This window comes from Ambystoma mexicanum (genome assembly GCF_040938575.1).
Source record: "Ambystoma mexicanum isolate Mex_15411 chromosome 12 unlocalized genomic scaffold, UKY_AmexF1_1 Mex_chr12_unloc.2, whole genome shotgun sequence".
In the NCBI taxonomy this organism is placed as follows: Eukaryota; Metazoa; Chordata; class Amphibia; order Caudata; family Ambystomatidae; genus Ambystoma; species Ambystoma mexicanum.
In genome coordinates this window covers 13,680,279-13,702,397 of record NW_027182323.1, presented here as the reverse complement: position 1 = coordinate 13,702,397, position 22,119 = coordinate 13,680,279, and the positions used below count along the sequence as shown (strand labels likewise).

The following is a 22,119-nucleotide window of genomic DNA, read 5'->3' as shown; positions in this document are numbered from 1 at the left end:
AATGTGCTGCTCATTTAGGAACATTTCTAAAAGTGTTTTAGTCGATCAAATCGGTACTCTTCTTAAAAAATATTCCCATGAAAATATACATGAGCGAAGTATTTTTAGGGAATATGTTAAATCTAGCTCATACTAATGATACATTTAAGTGAAATAAAATATGCCCCCATGCCGAAACCCGGGATAGAACCAGGGACCTTTAGATCTTCAGTCTAACGCTCTCCCAACTGAGCTATTTCGGCTGCTGGTTAAGAAATGTGCAGTCAATCAAAACGTGTGGTATACATTTATGTGGCAAAATAACAAAGGAAAGAAAGTAGGAACAAAAGAAAGAAGGATAGACGTGCACAATTTAGAGGAATGCCAAAACAACAAATTCAATAGGGGAATGGGCAGTCTCAACAGCAATCATTTCTCTGAATGATAAAATGAAGAAGCTGTTGTTTTCCGATGTACGGCCATTATAGCTCATGTTAAAGTTGAGTTAACAGAAATGCATCTTAGGCTGACACATGGGTTGCAAGCACTGACCTTTACATCTTCAGGAGAGAGAGAGAGAGAGAGAGAGAGAGAGAGAGAGAGAGAGAGAGAGAGAGAGAGAGAGAGAGAGAGAGAGAGAGAGAGAGAGAGAGAGAGAGAGAGAGAGAGAGAGAGAGAGAGAGAGAGAGAGAGAGAGAGAGAGAGAGAGAGAGAGAGAGAGAGAGAGAGAGAGAGAGAGAGAGAGAGAGAGAGAGAGAGAGAGAGAGAGAGAGAGAGAGAGAGAGAGAGAGAGAGAGAGAGAGAGAGAGAGAGAGAGAGAGAGAGAGAGAGAGAGAGAGAGAGAGAGAGAGAGAGAGAGAGAGAGAGAGAGAGAGAGAGAGAGAGAGAGAGAGAGAGAGAGAGAGGAGAGAGAGAGAGAGATATGGAAATGTTTAGCCCTCAAGTTTTTCAATTGTCAAACTGAAATAATTTGCTGCTCATTTAGGAACATTTCTAAAAGTGTTTTAGTCGATCAAATCGGTACTCTTCTTAAAAAATATTCCTATGAAAATATACATGAGGGAAGTATTTTTAGGGAATAAGTCAAATTTGTCGTAGTCACGGATCACCAGGCACTAACTTTCATACATGGCAACCCACAAGCCAAGATTCCCCCCAGAATAGCAAGAGGGGCACTTCGCCTCCAGGACTACCAATTATGATCACACATAGACCGGGCAAAGAAACAGAACCCAGCCGACTATCTTTCGCGCCACCCACAAGAAAAATGCTAACAAGAGAAGTCCATTGCGGACCAATACATAAGATATGTCACCCAGAACAACACACCCCAGGGTCTAGACGTGGAGCAGATAGCTTGGGAATCCAACACCGATCCAGGAATACAAATAATACTGAAGTGCCTAGAAACAGGGCGATGGAAACATGCAAAACAAATAAGAGAAACCGCTGATGAGGACACGAACAAGACATTACATATTTCTTAGCAGTAAAAAAAGGAACTTGCAAAGTCAGAAGGGGGCTTATTACTAAAATGTACCAAGCTTGTAATACCATGCACTTTGTGACAGAAAGTCCTGGAACTGGCCCATGAAGGACACAGGGGCATAGTGTCCACGAAAAGAATGTTATGACAAAAACTGTGGTTCCCGCAGCTCGACACACTAGTGGAGGAACTACTCAAGAACTGCCCGACATGTGCTGTCATAAGGCCACACACCATGCCAGAACCGCTGTGCATGACAGCCCTGGCCGAAGACACATGGGAGGAAATAGCCATCGATCATTTTGGACTCATAGAAGGAGGGGAACACATCTTAGTGGTAGTCAACGAATACTCAAGATACCCGGACTTACAGATAGTACCTCCACATCGGCGCATCACACCATTCCAGCACTAGACAGGATGTTGCCTCATACGGCGTCCCAAAGGTGGTGAAATCAGATAACGGACCCCCTTTCACAGGACAAGACTTCTAAACACTTGCAGCATATGTGGGTTTCCGTCACAGGAAAATAACACTGTTGTGGCCACAGGCCAATGGCACAGTAGAAAGATTTATGATCAATGTAAAGCGCACAACACAAATTGCGCGACTCATAGGAGAACCGGTAGAAAAACTCCTAAACCAGCTCTTGCAAGACTACCGCGAACACACCACATAGCACCACTGGGAAAACGCCATCAGAGGTAATGTTTGGACACGCTTGCCACAGGTAACAGCTAAGTAAGACCAGTATGAAGACGGACGGGAAATGAGAAGGAAGGACACTATAATAAAAGAAGCATGAAAAGGTCCGCCGATGCATCTCGAAGGGCCAAAGAAAATGATCTTTTACCAGGAGACATTGTGTTAGTCAGATAACCACAAAACCGCAAGAACATGTCTCCATTCAATGAGGAACCCCTCACCATCATTGAGATGAGAGGATCACCCAATACGACAGAAGGGGAACGCAGATCCACCACTAGAAACTCGTCCCACTTCAGATCGATGCCGGGAATCATACCGCAGGCCAACAGGAGTCCAGAAGATACCCACCCCACCTGGGACGCTCTGAAGTGGGAGAATGGAACAAAAGGCTCCCACCAATCCCCTCACACCACTGGCCCAGAGGATCACGCCCTAGGCACCCGCCACGAGAGGAGTTTGCCCATCTACCAGACGACCAAATACCCTGGTACAGGAACATACGGATGTACCCACCCGCCTGCCCTGCCCATACCGACACCTGCGGCATGGATGGACTCGACTGAACCATCCAACACTAAATCAACACATCGTTAGAGTTGCCATGACGACCCAGCCTACGGTCAGCGCACCCGTGCAACCATGCACACTGGACACTCCCACACCAATCCACACGAAGAACATATTCAGTGCTATGACGTAGGTGACGGACACACTCACCGACGCGCATCTTTATTATTTTTCACATAGGCTTTTCAAAATGCAGAAACGCAAGACGCACAATGAACTCATCCAAAACACTTGCTCACGCTTCTCCTAAACCCATGTATTGCAATGAGAAATATAACAAAGACCTGATACTGGGGATAAAGCAATATGATACCATAACCTAAAGCGCCTGTGTACCAAATGGCTCCACCTATACACCAGGCCCAAGTAGGCCGCAAGCAAGAGCTTCCATGAACATTGAACGAGCAAGAGTACAGTTGCTGACCCTGCAGAATGAGCCCGGCGATAGCAGACAGTCAAGGGCACAATGTTGCAAACTCATGTGCCGCAAGCCGACGCCAAGGTCACACCTGCAAATTAAACCAGGCACACAGTGGAAAATATAATATTAATTGTGCAGAATTCTGCCTCGACCACGGTCCCAGCTCACGTGACCGAGCCGAACCTCACAGGGTGCCAGGCCCAGGAGGAGGGAGGCGCCTGGATCCCCTGCGGCGGTGGGAGTAGTCGGCCTTCCAGCACATGAATAAATCTTCACATTGTCTGCACATACCCATAGTGAAACATTGTTGCAAATGACAGGTGCACCGCGAGCTGGGAACAGCGATGGTCCCAGACTGGGGGGCTCGCGAATGGACCAATCAGAACATGGGGCTCTTATCACTGACGCCATTAACATTAGCCAATCCTCAGGGGTCTTCATGTAACAATTTTCATGTATCAAATTGAAGGGACAACCCATGTATACCACCTGACTAACCCTTAACCACTAATATCGCTCCCTATACGTATGCTATACTAACCCTACCACTCGAGGAACCAATCCAGAGTGGCGATAGGTTTTTTGCTAACTTTCCAAGGTGACGCAAGTAGTGCGTGATACTAAGGTAAAAAGGGCCTGCGAGCCCCACAGTGAGAGAGAGTGTCAGGACGGACGCGTACGATCCTTGGCCCATTCCTGCCGTTTTGTCTAATAAACAGCAGAATCACCTTGCTTCTTGCGTGTGTCTCATACTCAATTTTTTGGGATATACGGGAGGGGTTGGGGCCTCCCTGCCCGGAGGTCCGCGGACGGCCCAGCCGACCCCGGGAGAATTTCCCCCCGACAAGTTGGAGGCACTGCTGAGATCTGTTTAAGATCTGATTTTATTTTCATTTTTCCGAGTGCTCCCGTTGCGAGGAGGCCCGGCGGCGCGGCCCCCTCTGCCGCTGCCCCCTTTTGAGGACTACAGGACCATCGCGGAACTGCGAGAAGACCGGACAGCGCAATCCGGATATTGGCCTTCGGGAGCCGGTTGAGAAGTATCCCGCCCGCGGTTGGCGAGTGTCCAGGCGTGGTCCAGACGAGGGGAGGCGGCGAGCCACTTGGAGGGGTGCACGCAGTCGAGCGGCCCCGCATCAAGAGAACTTGGTGAGTATGCCACGCACAACAAGCAATGTGAAATTGTGAGGGAGGGGGGAGGAACTGAATACGGGAGGCGGGAGGTGTTGCACAGTTGCGCGGCGAAGGTTTGATAATTTAGTGTTGACAATGAAATGAATGGTAGCCGGACGAGTGCGAGAGCAGTCCGCTACGTTACGGGAGAGAAGGGGGCGGAGCACGAAAACATCACGTGCGGCCGCTCGTAGACACTGATTGGCCTAGGTCGCGACCACGTGTAAGGGTGTATGTGCGCGGTTTCCTACGATTTGGTAATTATTGATCAATGAGTAGATGAGGATCCCTATTGATCGAGCAGAAAACTCGATAGATAGATGACGTTTCCCTGTAGGCGGTAGCTAGCTGGTTGCCCAAATCGGAAGATAATTGGCTGGTTAAGCCCTCCTGTCGAGGGGCGTATCACACGCGAGGCGACGCAGTGTGCGCAGTCCGATTATATTGTTGATTACCTTGTTCCAGGCGTGACAGGAGGACAGCTGTGGGGTTAACGGGGATAGATTTGCAAGCGTATTTTGAACTTTAAACAACATACGAAGAACTTACCAGTAGTTTTAAGATATCAGTGACGTCACCAGTAGGGCTTTCATAGGACATCTCGAACACGAGGCATTTTTTATTTTGGAGAGTGGTGGGGAAGAGAATTGTGGTAAGGGAGTGGAGACGGAGATAAACGGTAACGAGTAGATTGGGGGAGGGTGAAGAAAGAGGAGGAGGGGTATAAGAAAGTGGGACGGCTGTATAAGAACGCCACAAGGGGCACGCAGCCGCAGGGGGCTACGTGCGCTTTGGCCACAGGGGGCCGTAAAGGTGTTCGGTAAAGGAAGAAAAGAAAGAAAAGGATATGCAAATGTAAATGCTATATTTTACTAATTTCCCTTAGCGGACTATCGCAAGTCCCCAAACTTACGGGGCCAGGTAAAAATCTAAGGCTGTATAGTGTAAACTGTTAGTAAAATAACCGCTACCAAATAGGGGAAGGATAACAAGTGAAGCGTTACTATGTCATACGGGGCAGGATCGGGAGGATGGGGGAAAACCCTCACTACCCCACTACAGCACATGTGTAAAACACTGTCACCCCATAGGGAGAAACTGATCAAGTATAGCATAGAATGGACACAGGGGACGGACAACAAAATGACGACACCATGGCCGCCTAATGGCAGTTTCGATCCATATACCCAACATTCACTATTAAACCATCTGCATAACACATACAAGGGAAAAAAGTTGATGCACCACGTAGAAGTGTTTAACTTATGGAGGATGTTCCAAGGGTCCCGACCAGGACCAAACGGAATGTTTATTATGGGGGAACCAACGGAAGAGAAGATTAAGAAGGAAGGAGAGAACGGGGACAAAGAGAGTGAAGGCACACAGAACACGGGGAACGGAGAAGAGGGAGGAGAAAAGAGTAACAACATAAAAGAAAAGGAAATAAAAAAGGAACAGAGCGACGATATACCCCTAGCGAAGGTAGTGAAAAAGGAGGAAGGGGGGTTATATCCTTTAACAGAACTACGAGACATGGTTCAATTAAGGGCAGCTGAGAGGTACTCGAACCCGGCATACAGCCGGCCACCATATACAGCCACAGGTAGCCACACAGAAAGGGAGCAGAGTAACACGACGGGATCAGCTCGCGCAAAAATACCCGCAGGGGAAGGGGGGATTGACAAAGAGAAAATAGCAGGAATAGGACAGGATGGCTGGGTAGCTGCGCAGGTATTATTAAAATTACGAGGTCCATTAACAGAAGAAGAGGAAGAGGTGGTAAGGAAAATGGATGAGGAAAACATTAGAAAGAGCGAAAAGAAAAGAGAAGAGGGGAACAGAAAGGGGGAGGAGCTGTTACGAGAAAAGAAAGAGATTTTGGAAGAACGATTAGCAGAATTAAGGGATGAGCAGAATACACTGATCAAGCAGCTCGAGAGAGAGGAAAGAGAGAGAGCACGGGAAAGGAAAGAAAGCAAGGATGAGTTGGACAGAATGAGGGAACGAACTGAGGAGAAAAAGAGAGAAGCAGAAAGGGTGAAGGCAGTAGCAGAAAGGGTATCGAGAGCAGCACTGCGTGAAAAGAAATGGAAAGAAGAAGAGAAAGAAAAGGAAGTGGAAATATGGAGAAGGGGATTACTATCAGAAACGACAAGGAAATATGAAGAAAAAAGGATGATAGAAGGTATATTAGAGCAGGAAAGAGCGAAATGGGAAAAGAAGAAAGAAGAAGAAATGATAATAGAAAAGATGAGTATTGAAGTAATGGAAGAATTGAAAAGGAAAAGAGAGGAAATTGATAGAGAAATAGCAGAGAAAAATGAAGGGGAAAGAGAAGAACGGGGAGGGGGGAGTGAAGTAAGGAGGTATGTATATGGAGACACAGAAGTAGCAACAACCTCAGCACAAAGGGGAGCAATTGGCAATGAAGACAAGGGAGGAACGGATCTAATAGACTTAAGAACAGTGACGATTAAGGGGAAAAAGATTTGGGGTTGCCATTAATGGAGGACTTTTGCAGTGAGGAAGGAAAAGGGATAGAGAAGGAAGGGAGAGAGAGTGAGAGGGAAAGCTTAGATAAATTATACATCACCCGGACAAACGGAGAATCACCATGGATCTGCAGGAGAAAGGAAGAACTGGAGGGAAGTGAGGAGGAAGAGCAAGGAATAGCGGAAAGGCAGACACGTGCAACTACACCATCACCATCCCGTCCCACATGCTCCACTACCTCACGTTCATTACGTTCAACATGCCCATCTAAGCTTGCGCCCTTCGCACACGAACTAACACCCTATGCAGGCAGGCTTAGAGACCTCCCTGGACGCAGGCAGGAAGTACGAATACACATGCCCACATTAAATAAAGGAAATGACAAAAGAAAGGGAAGAGATGGAGGAGAAACAGTTACGAGCAGGGGAAGTATGGACTCCATTGACGATGTAGAAGACAGGGAAGAAGAGGAGGGGTGTACGGATTCGATTGTGTGGGACCCAAAGGGCCAACAAGGACACAACCTAATGCCACTTCTGGAAAAGGGAGGGGTTAGACCACAATACGTCCCCTGGAAGCATGCAGACAAGGAAAATATAAAGTGCAGGCTCCCATCATTAAGTGGAGGTGCAGGAAAATGGATATATGAAATCGAAAAACACACTGCAGGACAGAAATTGGCAGTGGGGGATGCAGCAGATGACATCTGGAAGAGAGCAGGCTTCCCCGGGGTCACAATAACAAACACATCACACGATGGGGCACCATTCGCAAACTGCAGACATGTTTTATGGCAGGCACTGAGGGTACAGTACCCGGACACATCAGACATAGGCGCAAATACCTCACGCAAGATGCGTGAGAACAAAGATCCTGTTGATTATATCCAGGAAATTCAAGAGAAGTGGCGTATGGAAACTAGAGAACAATGGGACAAGACACCAGCAATATTCTATCATATACTAGTACAAGGGCTCCCAGAAGCAGTACAGAAACAACTGAAGAAAGTAGTGGGGATGGAAGCAAAAGCATGGCCAGAAATACAACTGACAATAGTGCATCATTGTAGGACATGGCAAGAAAAAATGAAACAAAAGGAAGACGTTAGGAAAACGGAAGAGGCTAAATTAGTACAGAAAAAACGTACTAAATATACAATGGAAGGCGCACTAATAACTACACCTGCAACAATGACTCAAAACCCCGCACAAGTAGTAGCTGCACAAGATCCCTCCCAAATACAATCATCACAGACTGTAACACAACAGCTGCCGCCACTCCAACCATACACGACTAACATGGGAGGAGGATACTCAACGCCAGGAGCTGGGTATTATAATTACAACAGGGGAAGGGGAGGAATAATGAGGGGGAGAGGATACGGATATAGCACACAACAGCAGAGGGGAGGAGTTCGAAATTTCTACCCCACCGTGCAACTAGTATACCAGGACAACCCAGGAAGCTTTCCATGGCAGAACAGGGAACCACCGGTGTGTTGGATTTGTGGATTAGTAGGGCACATGTCACGCACGTGTAGAGTGAGACCAGGCACACCATCATGGAGTGAACAGGGACAACAAGGGCCCACACAGGAACAGCAGGGCATCCAGCAACAGCAGATATTGCAACGGGGAAATGGGCAGCAACAACCAGTAACACAACAACAGCCACAGACATATTCGCTGCCACAACAACAGGTAGCAATGACACAACAACCCCAAGTACAGCAAGCACAGCAACCTTCCCAAATCCAAGACCATAACATAACCTCTACCAATACACAACTACAGCAAACACAACTGGGAAGGGTGACGGTCCTGGGACACAACCCTTACACAGGAAGTGGTCAATCATTATACCCTCAATAGGACAGCCCACAGACGGCCTTGGTGTGTCCCATCCTGTCGGTAACACCTAATAGTGCGGAGGAACCACGCATAGAGGTAACGATAGGTGACAAAAGATTATCATTCCTTGTTGACACCGGAGCGACCCGGTCTTGCATAAGGGAAGGTAAATTTAAGATGTCATGTGAAGCCATGAACACCCAAGGATTTTCTGGGGCTAGGGGATTGGTTCCCTTTACTGATAACATTCCCTTATCGATTGGGGATTATGACATGTCAGTCCCGCTTTTATATTCTAGGGCCTCACCAGTAAACACACTGGGGAGAGACATAATGAGCAGGTTGAATATGACGATCTCCTTTACGGAGGATGGCATAATTTGCTCCACTCCAGGAATTAACATGCTCACTGCACGACAAATTATGCAAGCAAACTGTAGACAGACAGTGATTAGGGCTGAGCCAGTAGATGGTGAACTGTTCCAGTACGGGACAGACATGGCATTTGCATGGATGCCAGGAATTGAAGGAAAGATCTGGAGGAGGCCAGCAGCCTATTTGTTTAGACCAGAAACACCAGCCAATGAACCAGAAGGAAAGGTGATTGCAGTGAACATAGAGAGCATTATAGCAACTGCTGATTACATTGCAGTACATGCCCATGACGGAGAACGGAGAGCATGGAGGGCAGTGATAGCACTAGCAGAGGGATGTAGACTCACCCAGGTGTCAGATGAGGAGCTCTTCTCAGAAGAAAAGGAAGAAGGTGAAATGGTGTTTATGATGAGTGTAGAAATATGGCTTAGAGTGACGTACAAACAAGTGGCACAGAAAATTGCAATGGCACTTGAAGCACCCACATCCACCCCAGCTCCCTTCTTTGAGGAGGATATGGCAAAGGTACCGACATCATTATGGACTACTAGTCCCTATGACGTGGGGTGCATAAAAAGTATAGGGGGAGTAAGAATACAATTGAAAAAAGGTGCAATACTCCCCACAGTGAAACAGTACCCACTATCAAAAGAGGCAGATGAGGGCATATATGAAACAATAACGGCCCTTATAAATAATGGCATATTGGTACCATCAGAATCACCATGTAACACAGCTGTATACCCAGTGCGCAAAGCCAAAGGGGGGTCTTGACGCTTCATACAGGACCTCAGGCCCTTGAACAACATAGTGGAAGCAGAATACCCCATAGCAGCGAACCCGGCCACAATATTGTGCGGCATTCCAGCAGAGGCATCACGATTTACAGTGATAGACCCAAAAAATGCCTTTTTCTCAATACCCCTGCACCCAGACTCACAAGATCTGACAAGCTTCACGTACAGGAACACAAAGTGGAAACACACCAGATTGCCACAAGGCTACTGCGAGTCACCCTCAATCTTCAACAGGGTAATACGGATGGATTTGGGTAACATTGAAGTGGAAAGCACAGTGTTGCAGTACGTTGATGACATAATAATTTGCAGCACAAGCGAAAGAAGATGTAAAGAGGACTCATTGAAGATGCTGACGGTATTGGCTGAAAAGGGTTACAAAGTAGACAAGGAGAAGTTACAGTACTGTCAGGAACAGGTACTTTACATTGGTCAGCTCATATCTCAATACAGAAGAAAGATTGCACCACAAAGAGCACAGGCTATTTCAAAAACGCCGCCGCCCCACACAGTGAGGGAACTGCAGCAGTTCCTGGGATTGTGCAACTACTGTAGAGCCTGGGTATTTGATTACAGCTCATACATAAAACCCCTCCTTGAGGCATTAAAAGAAGCTAACAAAGGAGAGAAAAAGTTGGGGTGGACAATGGAAATGAAAGAGGCTTTTGATGAACTGAAAGATGCAATATCAACTGCTCCGGTGCTGGCCACCCCAGATTATGAACGACAATTTTTTATATTTTCACATTGCGACTCAGCAGTAATGAAAGCAGTGTTGGCTCAAAAAACAAGCATGGGCTACAAACCAGTAGCGTTTTACAGTGGTCACTTGGATCCTGTGATGTTAGGACATTTCCCTTGCGAACAAAGTCTCGCTGCAGCTGCCTTTGCGGTAGAGAAAGCATCAACAATCACAATGGGGTGCTCAACCACACTATTTGTGGAACATGCACTATTTGCAATATTGAACAAGCCTGAGTCCACACTCACCACGCAGAGGGCGTCAGGTTATGAGATCATCTTATCTAGACCAGAACTATCAATTGTTAGATGCAGCACGGTTAACCATGCAAGGTTTATAGCAGAAGTAATTGAGGAAGGAGATTATGCACACGATTGTACGCAGACTACCGAAATGTACTCATGTACTAGAAAGGTTGAAGAGAACGCACTAGATGGAGCTGAGCTCTTGTTCATTGATGGGTCCTCAACAATAGACCAAAGTGATGGGATAAGGAGAACTGGGGCAGCAGTGGTAAAAATGACAGAGGAACCGGTGTGTGTGGCGATGAAATGCGTACAATTACCACAGCATTACTCTGCTCAAGCAGCCGAATTGGTTGCACTGATCTTGGCGTTGAAAGAAAGTTTCGACAAACGAGTGACTATATATTGTGACAGCGCATATGTCACGTCTACTGTCCACTCCGGATTGTCCAAATGGAGGAGAAGAGGGTTTAGGAGAACTGACGGCACCCCAGTGCAACATGCTCTCTTGTTGGCTGAACTAATTGAAGTAATAAATGACCCCCAAGAATTAGCTTTAGTCAAATGTACCGCACACACCAATGGAGAAGATCATATCTCAAAAGGGAATGCAGCAGCTGACGCACATGCGAAGTATGCTGCATATTTTGGTGAGATATGGAACCCCCCAGAGTCAGAGAGAGGGAGAGGGAGGGGAATAGCTAAGGAGATGTTGATAAGAGAAGGATACAACCATCTCCCAGCCACACAGATAATAGAGCTACAAGCGGCTGCACCAATGGCAGAAAAAGAAATATGGGTAAAAAGAGGATCTACAATGTCACCAACGGACGCACTATGGCGCCAGGGTAACACTGGAAAGATGGTAATGCCATTGGCACTATTGAACACCGCCCTGAGCCAACTCCACCACCCAGCCCACACAGGCAAGGAAGTTATCGCAGCACGAATTAGGGAAGATTGGTTCTGTCCCGAGTTAGATTCCCATGTGACGAATTTTATCAGCAATTGTCTCACATGTCAACAGTTCACGGCCGGTCACACGCTGAAGGTGATAAAAGGTACTATACCCCGGCCTGAGGGACCCTTCCTGCACATCCATATTGACTATGTTGATATGATCAACGTATGTCAAGGAAATAGGTATATGATTGTAGTAGTATGCCCATTCTCCAGGTGGATTGAGGCAGGACCCTGCTCACACCCAGATGCATTCAGAGCAGCTAAATTTCTAGTGAGGGAGGTTTTCCCCAGGTGGGGAGTGTGCGAGGTACTGCGGTCAGATAATGGTCCGCATTTCGCTAATGAAATGTTCCAGCACATCACATCCTTACTGAATATCAAGCATAAATTTGCCTGTGCATATCACCCGCAGGCCAACGGTGTATGCAAACGCCTGAATGGCCTACTGAAGGAGGCAATTGCAAAGATATAGCAGACAACAAAGAAGAGTTGGCTGTATTGCCTTCCGCTAGCCCTATTTGAGCTAAGGAATAGACCAGGCTCCGATCACCACCTCACCCCTCACGAGGTGGTGACCGGACGACAAATGCACCTTCCTCTAACGCCTACATCAAGAGCATTCACAGACTATGAAAATAACAGCAATTGTTCTTGGTGATGAAATGTACCAATATGTGTCTTCCTTGATTACTAGTGTGGTGTTTGTGTCTCAACAGCTCGAGCGCCCGAGAGTGATCAACAAGAAGACGCAGATAAAGAATTGGAAAAGGGAAAACTGTGCAAAATTGCTAAAGGTGACCACGTACTACTCCGCAATTTCAACAGAAAGTGGAACAGCCCACGCTTCACTGGCCCCCACCTGGTAGAGGAAGTATCAACGAGAGCCGTAAAGTTACAAAACAAACATGCCTGGAATCACCTACACGACGTAAAGATCTACAAACTCCAGACCCGCCCTAGCGTCACCGACAGGGCCGTTGGAAGAACAGCAACAACGACACCCACGGAGGAAGAGACTTCTACCACAGCCAACGACCCAAGTGTCTCCCTACCCTACCACCCCCCAGGTTCCCCAGAGACAACTACTGAAATAGAGAAGGGTAATTCCCATACCGCCCATCGCATGGTCACACGATCAAAGAGTAAAGTGACTTCCGCCAGTTGAGCTCTAAACCCCCTGCCTATCGACGTCCTACCCACTGCAGTAATAACCCGACTGAAGGACATTATCTTGCACCTATACACATGTAAACACTTGAATGTTCTCCTTTTTTTTCTCTCGCACATGCAGGTACCGTGTATTATTGTACTGCTAAGAAAACAGATAACTAACAAGGTTCACTGCCCAGGAGTAGATGCTACCCTCAGACGATAACTACCCTGAAGAGCTATCACACCAATTTGTCTATCACATAAAAAGGCCAAAGTACCTGAAAAGAAGGAGGGTACGTGTCTACTACACAGCATTTCTCTTCGCCATAGAACAATCAATGCCCCATCTGCACCAATACTTGCCTGTCCTAAGAGATAGATCACTTAGATTGGCGTGGGAACAGCTCTTTGCCTGGGCACTGAACGACTACTTGATAGGGAGAGCTTGAAAACAACAACTAACACTAATAAGCATATTGAGAATTTTCAGGCGGGCAACTCTAACGTCGCAAGAATTAGCTGCCGGACTGCAGCAAGGTAAGAGCAAAATGCCGGTGAGACTAGCCTCTGTAATAAAGATGATAGGGATTTTGATGATCACCGGGTTCTTGGCTGCCTCTGTATGGCAGAACAGTTATGCTATCAGTATTTTGGCTGCACCCAAACCTAATATACCCCCACCCACTGCTGCAACAGGTGCTACGTCAGGTGGTACTAGCAAAATTCTACACAAGGGAAATAGAGTTAAACGCAGCACATACTCAGATAATAAAGGTATTGACAACTACATACAACATTCAGCACACGTCTCGAACAACATGTGGTACCAACACATGACTCAAATAGGTAAGCAGACAACAGAAGACAGCTGCTACGTCTGCTCATTGATCCCATACGCCATGAGCGCTTCTCGAACATTCGTTGCCACGGAAATAGATGAGAAGACAGCATGATGTATAATATACCTGGCACTGTTCCAAACGAAAGGGAGATTTCAAGGGACGGTGGTGCAACTGGTGTGGAAAACACGAGACACATATCCATACGAAAACAACTTCCTTAAGACTTATTTGAGTTACCACAAGAGCAGTTTGCATGCTAAGGCCTTCAGATACATGACAAGTGGTCCTGAAAAGGGAGAAACAAAGGAAGTAACACTACAATACCTACCATGTGACTGGTACGCCACTGAAGTTCCTGGTAAACAAGGATGTTGGGAAAGACCACTGGTAACAATAACAGGGAAGGTGTACATGGACAACAAATGGGACATAGGAGTGATTGGCAGCAACATGGTAACAAGAGAAAATATTACAACTATTAATGAACACAACGACAGATGCTGGACAATTTGGGTCAAGTACGTACCCATGCTAACGTGGATAGAGAAGGATGAAGACCCAATAACCATACTGCCGCTGTCTGCACCTAAGGTATGCTACCAACATAGAGGAGAAGTGGACGTGGGATACAACACCAACTGTGCAAGCGTGACGGAGTTACCTGAGGGGGGAGCAGGAACAGCAGTATTAATGGACCATTACTGGCCCTTTGGAGTCAAGGCATACCACACACTGCCCCCTCTGTGGAATGGTATATGCACAATGGTACACGTTTATGTACCATCACTAGTGGTGCCCCAGAAACATGTGAATGCGGCAAACTGCCCCAAAATGGATGAAGGAAACAAGAGGAAGAAGAGATCTGTACAACCCCAGACGGGGCCAGATAGCCAAAACAACGGCAACAACACTGTCCTGAATAGAAAGAAAAAACAAGGAGAACATCTGACAGGAAACTACCTATGGTGAAGGTCGGAAACAGCACTGACTTCAATACCGCCAGAACACAGACTATTCAGCAGAGCAGCAATGTTCTTCTCCTCAATAATACATCCGGGACTGCAGGCTTACGCAAACGCGAAATGGCTCCAGATAACTAGATGGGAACTGATGATGACAATTAACTCTACAGTAAATGGATTCAACGCAATAAAAGAGGAACTGCGAGCAGTGAGGATGGTAGCACTACAGAACAGATATGTACTGGACCTCCTCACAGCAATGGAAGGAGGAGTTTGCGCAAAGATAGGACAATCATGCTGCACATTCATTCCTGCTAACGATGCTGGCAATGGTACTCTGACAGTAGCAGTATCACAATTGGCCCAGAGGTACTCCAAAATGGTGGATGAAAGTAAAGGTGTGAAAAAGGATGACAGCTGGTTTTCGCTATTATGGTCATGAATGCCATCCTGGCTGTCGGACGGACTGAAGATTATAGTTGGATGTATTATTTTTGCTGGAGCTGCACTGATCATAACAAGATTTTGGAAGGCCCAGAAGGCACGCACCACAGAAGAAATGATCAAAATGGTTGGTATGCACCCCTTGATGCCGGCAGATGATGGCCAACACACAGGCGCAATAATAAAAGAAAGAGAGAAATTGCGCAACCAGATCATCACCAATCACCTGGACCCACCATCTGTAAAGCTCGAAAATCCAAGAAACCCAAGGAGCTACATAGGGAAATGGGTATACTGCACACCTGGAGGAACCTGTGTATTTATGTATTGGTCATTCGAAGACCATGTCAACCACTATGGACATTTGGGAGGAGTAACTAAAATATGGAGAGTGAGAGGAGATAAGGAAAAGGATATGTTTGTGGTCGAAAAGTCGACCAGAGGGGGGACTGAAGTGGGAGAATGGAACAAAAGGCTCCCACCAATCCCCTCACACCACTGGCCCAGAGGATCACGGCCTAGGCACCCGCCACGAGAGGAGTTTGCCCATCTACCAGACGACCAAATACCCTGGTACAGGAACATACGGATGTGCCCACCCGCCTGCCCTGCCCATACCGACACCTGCAGCATGGATGGACTCGACTGAACCATCCAACACTAAATCAACACATCGTTAGAGATGCCATGACGACCCAGCCTACGGTCAGCGCACCCGTGCAACCATGCACACTGGACACTCCCACACCAATCCACACGAAGAACATATTCAGTGCTATGACGTAGGTGATGGACACACTCACCGACGCGCATCTTTATTATTTTTCACATAGGCTTTTCAAAATGCAGAAACGCAAGACGCACAATGAATTCATCCAAAACGCTTGCTCACGCTTCTCCTAAACCCATGTATTGCAATGAGAAATATAACAAAGACCTGATACTGGGGATAAAGCAATATGATACCATAACCTAAAGCGCCTGTGTACCAAACGGCTCCACCTATACACCAGGCCCAAGTAGGCCGCAAGCAAGAGCTTCCATGAACATTGAACGAGCAAGAGTACAGTTGCTGACCCTGCAGAATTAGCCCGGCGATAGCAGACAGTCAAGTGCACAATGTTGCAAACTCGTGTGCCGCAAGCCGACGCCAAGGTCACACCTGCAAATTAAACCAGGCACACAGTGGAAAATATAATATTAATTGTGCAGAATTCTGCCTCGACCACGTTCCCACCTCACGTGACCGAGCCGAACCTGACAGGGTGCCAGGCCCAGGAGGAGGGAGGCGCCTGGATCCCCCGTTCCAAGACACAGGCAGATACAATTAAGCGACTCAATGGACACCTGCGGCGGTGGGAGTAGTCGGCCTTCCAGCACATGAATAAATCTTCACATTGTCTGCACATACCCATAGTGAAACATTGTTGCAAATGACAGGTGCACCGCGAGCTGGGAACAGCGATGGTCCCAGACTGGGGGGCTCGCGAATGGACCAATCAGAACATGGAGCTCTTATCACTGACGCCATTAACATTAGCCAATCCTCAGGGGTCTTCATGTAACAATTTTCATGTATCAAATTGAAGGGACAACCCATGTATACCACCTGACTAACCCTTAACCACTAATATTGCTCCCTATACGTATGCTATACTAACCCTACCACTCGAGGAACCAATCCAGAGTAGCGATAGGTTTTTTGCTAACTTTCCAAGGTGACGCAAGTAGCGCGTCATACTAAGGTAAAAAGGGCCTGCGAGCCCCACACTGAGAGAGACTGTCAGGACGGACGCGTACGATCCTTGGCCCATTCCTGCCGTTTTGTCTAATAAACAGCAGAATCACCTTGCTTCTTGCGTGTGTCTCATACTCAATTTTTTGGGATATACGGGAGGGGTTGGGCCTCCCTGCCCGGAGGTCCGCCGACGGCCCAGCCGACCCCGGGAGAATTTCCCCCCGACAGCTCCATATGAAGGAGACAGGGAAGATCAGAGAACGAGATGTCACAGGAGGCCACCCCATGTCATTCTGTAAGAATGGACACCCGACCCCAGAGAGCCCACAAGAAACCTCACCGCCACATTGAAGAAATAAATTAAAGAAGAACTTTGTGTTTAGTAGCGGGGGGGGGTGGTGTCGTCACTGCACCCATGTCACATGGGGAGTACCAGGGGACAGAGGGAAGGGGAGGAGCCAGGGAAGGGAAAGGCGCCAGTTCCTGGCAGACACTGTAAGAATAAAGAAGTGTTGCACCCCAGCTCCGTGTCGGCCTACTCTTTGTGTGAATTCTGAGAGGCCGAGCATGAACGCAACGTGAGGCGGTCCCCTTCCCAGATATCACACGCATCTTCACTAAAATTGGTGACTACCTTCAGATATGTTTACACCACCAAAGTGCCAAAACCAAAAAGAAGTACCTCTGAACTGGAAAAACGAGAGAAAGTTTCAATTTCACAAGATGGCCATCTCCCAGCTTAACCTTCACACTGATTCCTTTGGTAGTCTCCATGATCATCAGTCTGGCTTCAGAGCTGCCAGAAGCACAAAACTGCTCTCCTGAACATCCATGAAGACCAGCTCTCTAACCTTTACTCTAATATCCCATTTGTCCTCATCCTACTCGATCTTTCTTCTGCCTTTGACACGGTCAACCATGTCATAGTGCTCAATCGCCGCCATGATAATCTGGGTATCACTGATCAGGCCTTGGCCTGGCTGACCTCCTTCCTCTCCAACCGACCCTCCCAGGTCCAACTTGGGTCCTTCCTTTCCTCTATCTCACTTTCTACCCATGGTGTCTCCCAGGGGTCTAACCTTTCTCCCTGGCTCTTCAATCAATGCCTGGCACTACTCGCCCACTGCATTGCTGCTCTCTTCTCTAACTTTCAAGGCTACGTGGATGACACCCAACTTGTTTTCAGGATCCCCTCTGCCATCTCCTCTCCCTCTCTCATCTCCGACTGTCTGTCTGCAATCCAGGCATGGTGCACCACCAACGACCCCTACCTTAATGCCAGTAAGGCAGAGACCCTCCTCATCGGCACACCTGCACCTTCCTTTCTCTGTCACTCTCTGGCTGGCCTCCCTTGGCCCTCTCCCTGCTCCCACCCGCGAGGCTAAGAACCTCGGGTCATCTTTGACTCCACGCTTTACTTTTCTCCTCACATCTCTGACGTCTCAAAAAAGTCTAACTACCAACTGCACCTCCTCAGAGGTATTCTTCCTTTCCTCTCCTTCCCCCAGAAGCTCACTATCTCCAGAGCTCTGGTTCTCTCTAGGCTGGACTATTGCAACAGCCACTTTCTAAATCTGCCTGCAACCACTCTCCGTCCTCTGCAGCTCATCCAGAACAGGACTGCAAGACTTGGCCTCAAGCACTGGGATCCTATCTCTCCAGCCCTGAAATCTCTTCATTGGCTACCGGTGGCTGCAAGGATTCAAGACCCTTTGCATTGTACACAGGCTTTCTGGGATCTACCTCCAACTCTTCCTCCGTAAATATATTCCTACCCAAGCTCTTCTCTCCTTCTCCTCCAACTCCCTAAGGGTCAGTTGCTTCTCCAAGAAACAAGTTGGGGGTAGATCCCTTTCCTCGGCTGGGGCCTCCCTCTGCACAGCCTCCCTGCCTCTCTGAAACCTGAGGAGAAACATTTGGGTTCCGTGAAGCACCTCAAGACCTTCCTCTTTGCTTCTGCCTTCACTCTTGCTCTCTCCTGCTAATCTGTCTGTTTTGGCACCGGGCACCTGGTTACCCTCTGATTTCGGGCCCATCTCCCTGCCCTCCCCACCACACATTCGCACTGCCACCTGGCAACCCCAGCACTTGGGTCTGTATCTGCAACCCTACAGTCCCCTTCCAGCACTTATCAGACACTGGTTGTCTACAGCTTATTCTCGCACTTGCCACCTGCTTGCCGCACTGCCTGGTGTTGTTCTATCACGTGTTCAGCACTTTCCATTCCCCACCCCTGCCCCTGGCACTTTCCCCCTTACCTCTCCCCTGCACTTGCACGTTCTCAATGTCACTGAGCCTAGTAAGATCGTTGTTTTGTCCTCCCTTGTTTCCCCTACCTTGCCTCGTCGTGCTCTAAAACACTTGTGTATTGGCGCGATACAAATAAAATATCATATCATATCAAATCAAAGGCAGGTAGAGAAGAGGGGAGGAGTGGTGCTAGATGCAGAAGGGGGAGAGTAGGAAGATTCTGGAGGGGGGAGAGGAGAGACAGATATAGAGGGAGAAATAAGAGGCAAGAGAGAGAGATAGAGAGCAAGTGTGTGAAGGAGAGAGACTGGAAGATAAACTCTAGTGACATTGGGCGGAAGTAAATACAGATCAGGAGTGTCCCTTAGAAATATCCCAGAGGGAGAGAGTAAGAAAATGCCATGGCTTTTAGGTTTCCCACCCAGATAAGAGAAGACTTAGACAGCAGGGGTTACCTTGCATTAGAATATGTTGGGGACATTCTGGTGATTAGGGTCAACTGAGCTAGGGTGGAGGGTGCACACGGGGAGTTCAAGAAAGCTCTAGGGTCCCCTTAGTTTCAACTGTCCCAGGCTTCTGAAACCATTTTTGTTTCAAATGTATAAAGCACCTTACATTTAGTATTCCTTTCTGTGGATTTCTGATGCCATTTTTAAACAGGTCATATGGACCCGGGAATAAACAGAAAGGTACAATAACATCCGTATTCTGGGGGTTCTGTAATGTTCCGAAGTGAATAATATGAACCAGATACTAATCATAGTCCTGGACTCGACATTAGGCTTGGAACATGGAAATGAAAACAGCCCATGATAATTTATTTTTTGTGATATACCACCTGCAAGAAATGTTTGCAATTGGAGAGGGAGAAGAAGTGGTTCTTGTGGGAAGAGCATTGAATTTCATTTTTTCCAGTACTTGGAACCTGGAATCTTGGAGAAGAGGAGGAAGTTTAAAGATTGGCATTGCAGGAAAATGGCATTCACAATGTTTTGCAGAGCGTCATTGAGGTTCAGAATTGGCGATAAATAAAGTATTGGACCTGAAGAAGTTGTCACTACTTTATGCAAATACTGGAAAAGGAATAGATGTAGATCTCCAGCTACACCTGCTGATATATCCTCACTCCTCCCCGTTGGCTCCCAAGCACTGCACTCTCCCCTTCCAAAAAGGAACTGGCCGAGTTGGTGTGGAATAGGGGTCTGGAAGGTGTATTTTAATTTGAGTTACAGACATTTGGGATGAACTTTATCAACACATTATGATAAGAAGAGTTTTGAACAAATATATTATTTCAAATCTCCACTGTCTGATATGACCAAGGCGATATGGGTAAGGCCTTTTGATCTTAAAACAAAGTGCCTGCAGACTAGCAGAGGGCCCCACATTTATGTAAAGGAGGTTGCGGAGGAAGGGTCTCTTTATTAGCCTTATTACGCCTGTTGCGGTGAATTCTATCTTGTAAATATTTCCCTGGAATTTTAATGGGGTAAATAACCTTTTAAAGTGGACAAAGAGAGGGAGAGGAGATGGCAGAGGGGAGCCTGACCGCGGTAGGATACCTTTCTCTCTATGTATGGCCCCAAGGAGCTGGTGGACGTCTTTTTCCAGATCTGGGGGGATGCCTTTCCGCAGAAACTCTGCATCTCATAATCTGAGGTGACTGGAACAAAGTAATCGATTACTTTTTAGGCAGGTCTGCGGCCTCTGGGAGAAAGAAGAATGTGAGACAGATGGGATGGTGTAAACCGTAGTCCCGATTAATAAATGGGGGGTGATGAATCCTTCAATTCCTATTATTCGGCTGGGCACAAATTATTTTCTAGGATTGATTTTGTATTGGTCCTCTTGCACCACACCTCACATGTGGCCTTTCAGAAAAGTCCCTGGTCTCCTTACTTTATGCAGTGGAGTGAAATCTGAGACCACCACAGGGGTGGAAATACACCACTCATATTTTTAAGAGCCAGGCGGACCATGTTATGTTATGTACCTGCTTATTACGCACTGATAGCCCGCAGGCATCACGGCGCGGGAACCAAGAAAATCGAATACACGTAGTTCTCTTCTTTGAGTTAGATTGGATACTGAAGGGAAAGGTCTGCTCTGCTCATTGGAACAGCGTGGTTTTAAGCAATTTCCTGAACCTCTGGTAGTTCACTTCTTGCCGTAATACCATCGGCAGCTTGTTCCAGTAGTTTACTGCTTTCACCGGGAAGGATTTACCTTGTCCGCGTGCACGCTTGGCACCGGGTATATTCAAGGCGCCCCTGTCGGCTGATCTTAAGCATCTTCCGGGTGTATAAAAGGAGAAATGTTTTTTAAAATAGCTGGAGGCCTATCCATATAAGCATCTATGGATTATTGTAATGGCCTTAAAGTTAACTCTGTCCTCCACTCTTAACCAATGGAGTGCTCTTCTCCCTATTGACAAATGTTCTCTGTTTTCTATATTCTTAACTATGCGAAGTGTGTCGTTTTGTATGACTTGCCACTTTTGAATTTCCCTCTTCATAGCTCCTAGCAGTAAAGCGTTGCCGTAGTCAAGACACGACAAAATAATACCTCTAGCAATTGTTGCAGCGTTAACTTCATTAATGAAGGGTCTTATCGCTCTCAGGAGGCGCAAATAGTAGGCGTTATTTTTCTGCAGGTAGCTTACCTGTATCTCAGAACCCACTGAATCTTCCACCATCATCCCGAGAGTTTTAACATACGGCATCACCGGGATGATGGCGTCTTTGATGGTAAAGGTCTTATATTCCGTCCCCAACTTTGATCTGGCCTGTCGCGTTCCGAAGATAATCAATTTGGTTTTAGTATTGTTTAAGCACATCCAGTGATGTTGCATCCAATGATCTATGACCTGATATACCTCTGTAATTCTCGCGCCGTCTGTGATATAATCGCCCTTAAGTTCGAAGCTGCGTG

General features: G+C 47.2%; 1 non-coding gene across 1 annotated transcript; it reads right to left on the bottom strand.

Moving 5' to 3' along the window:
• Nucleotides 1–169: 169 nt before the first annotated feature.
• TRNAF-GAA (transfer RNA phenylalanine (anticodon GAA)) lies at nt 170–242 on the bottom strand. The gene has a single exon. It is a non-coding gene; the product is annotated as a tRNA-Phe (tRNA).
• Between the last annotated feature and the right edge of the window lie 21,877 nt (nt 243–22,119).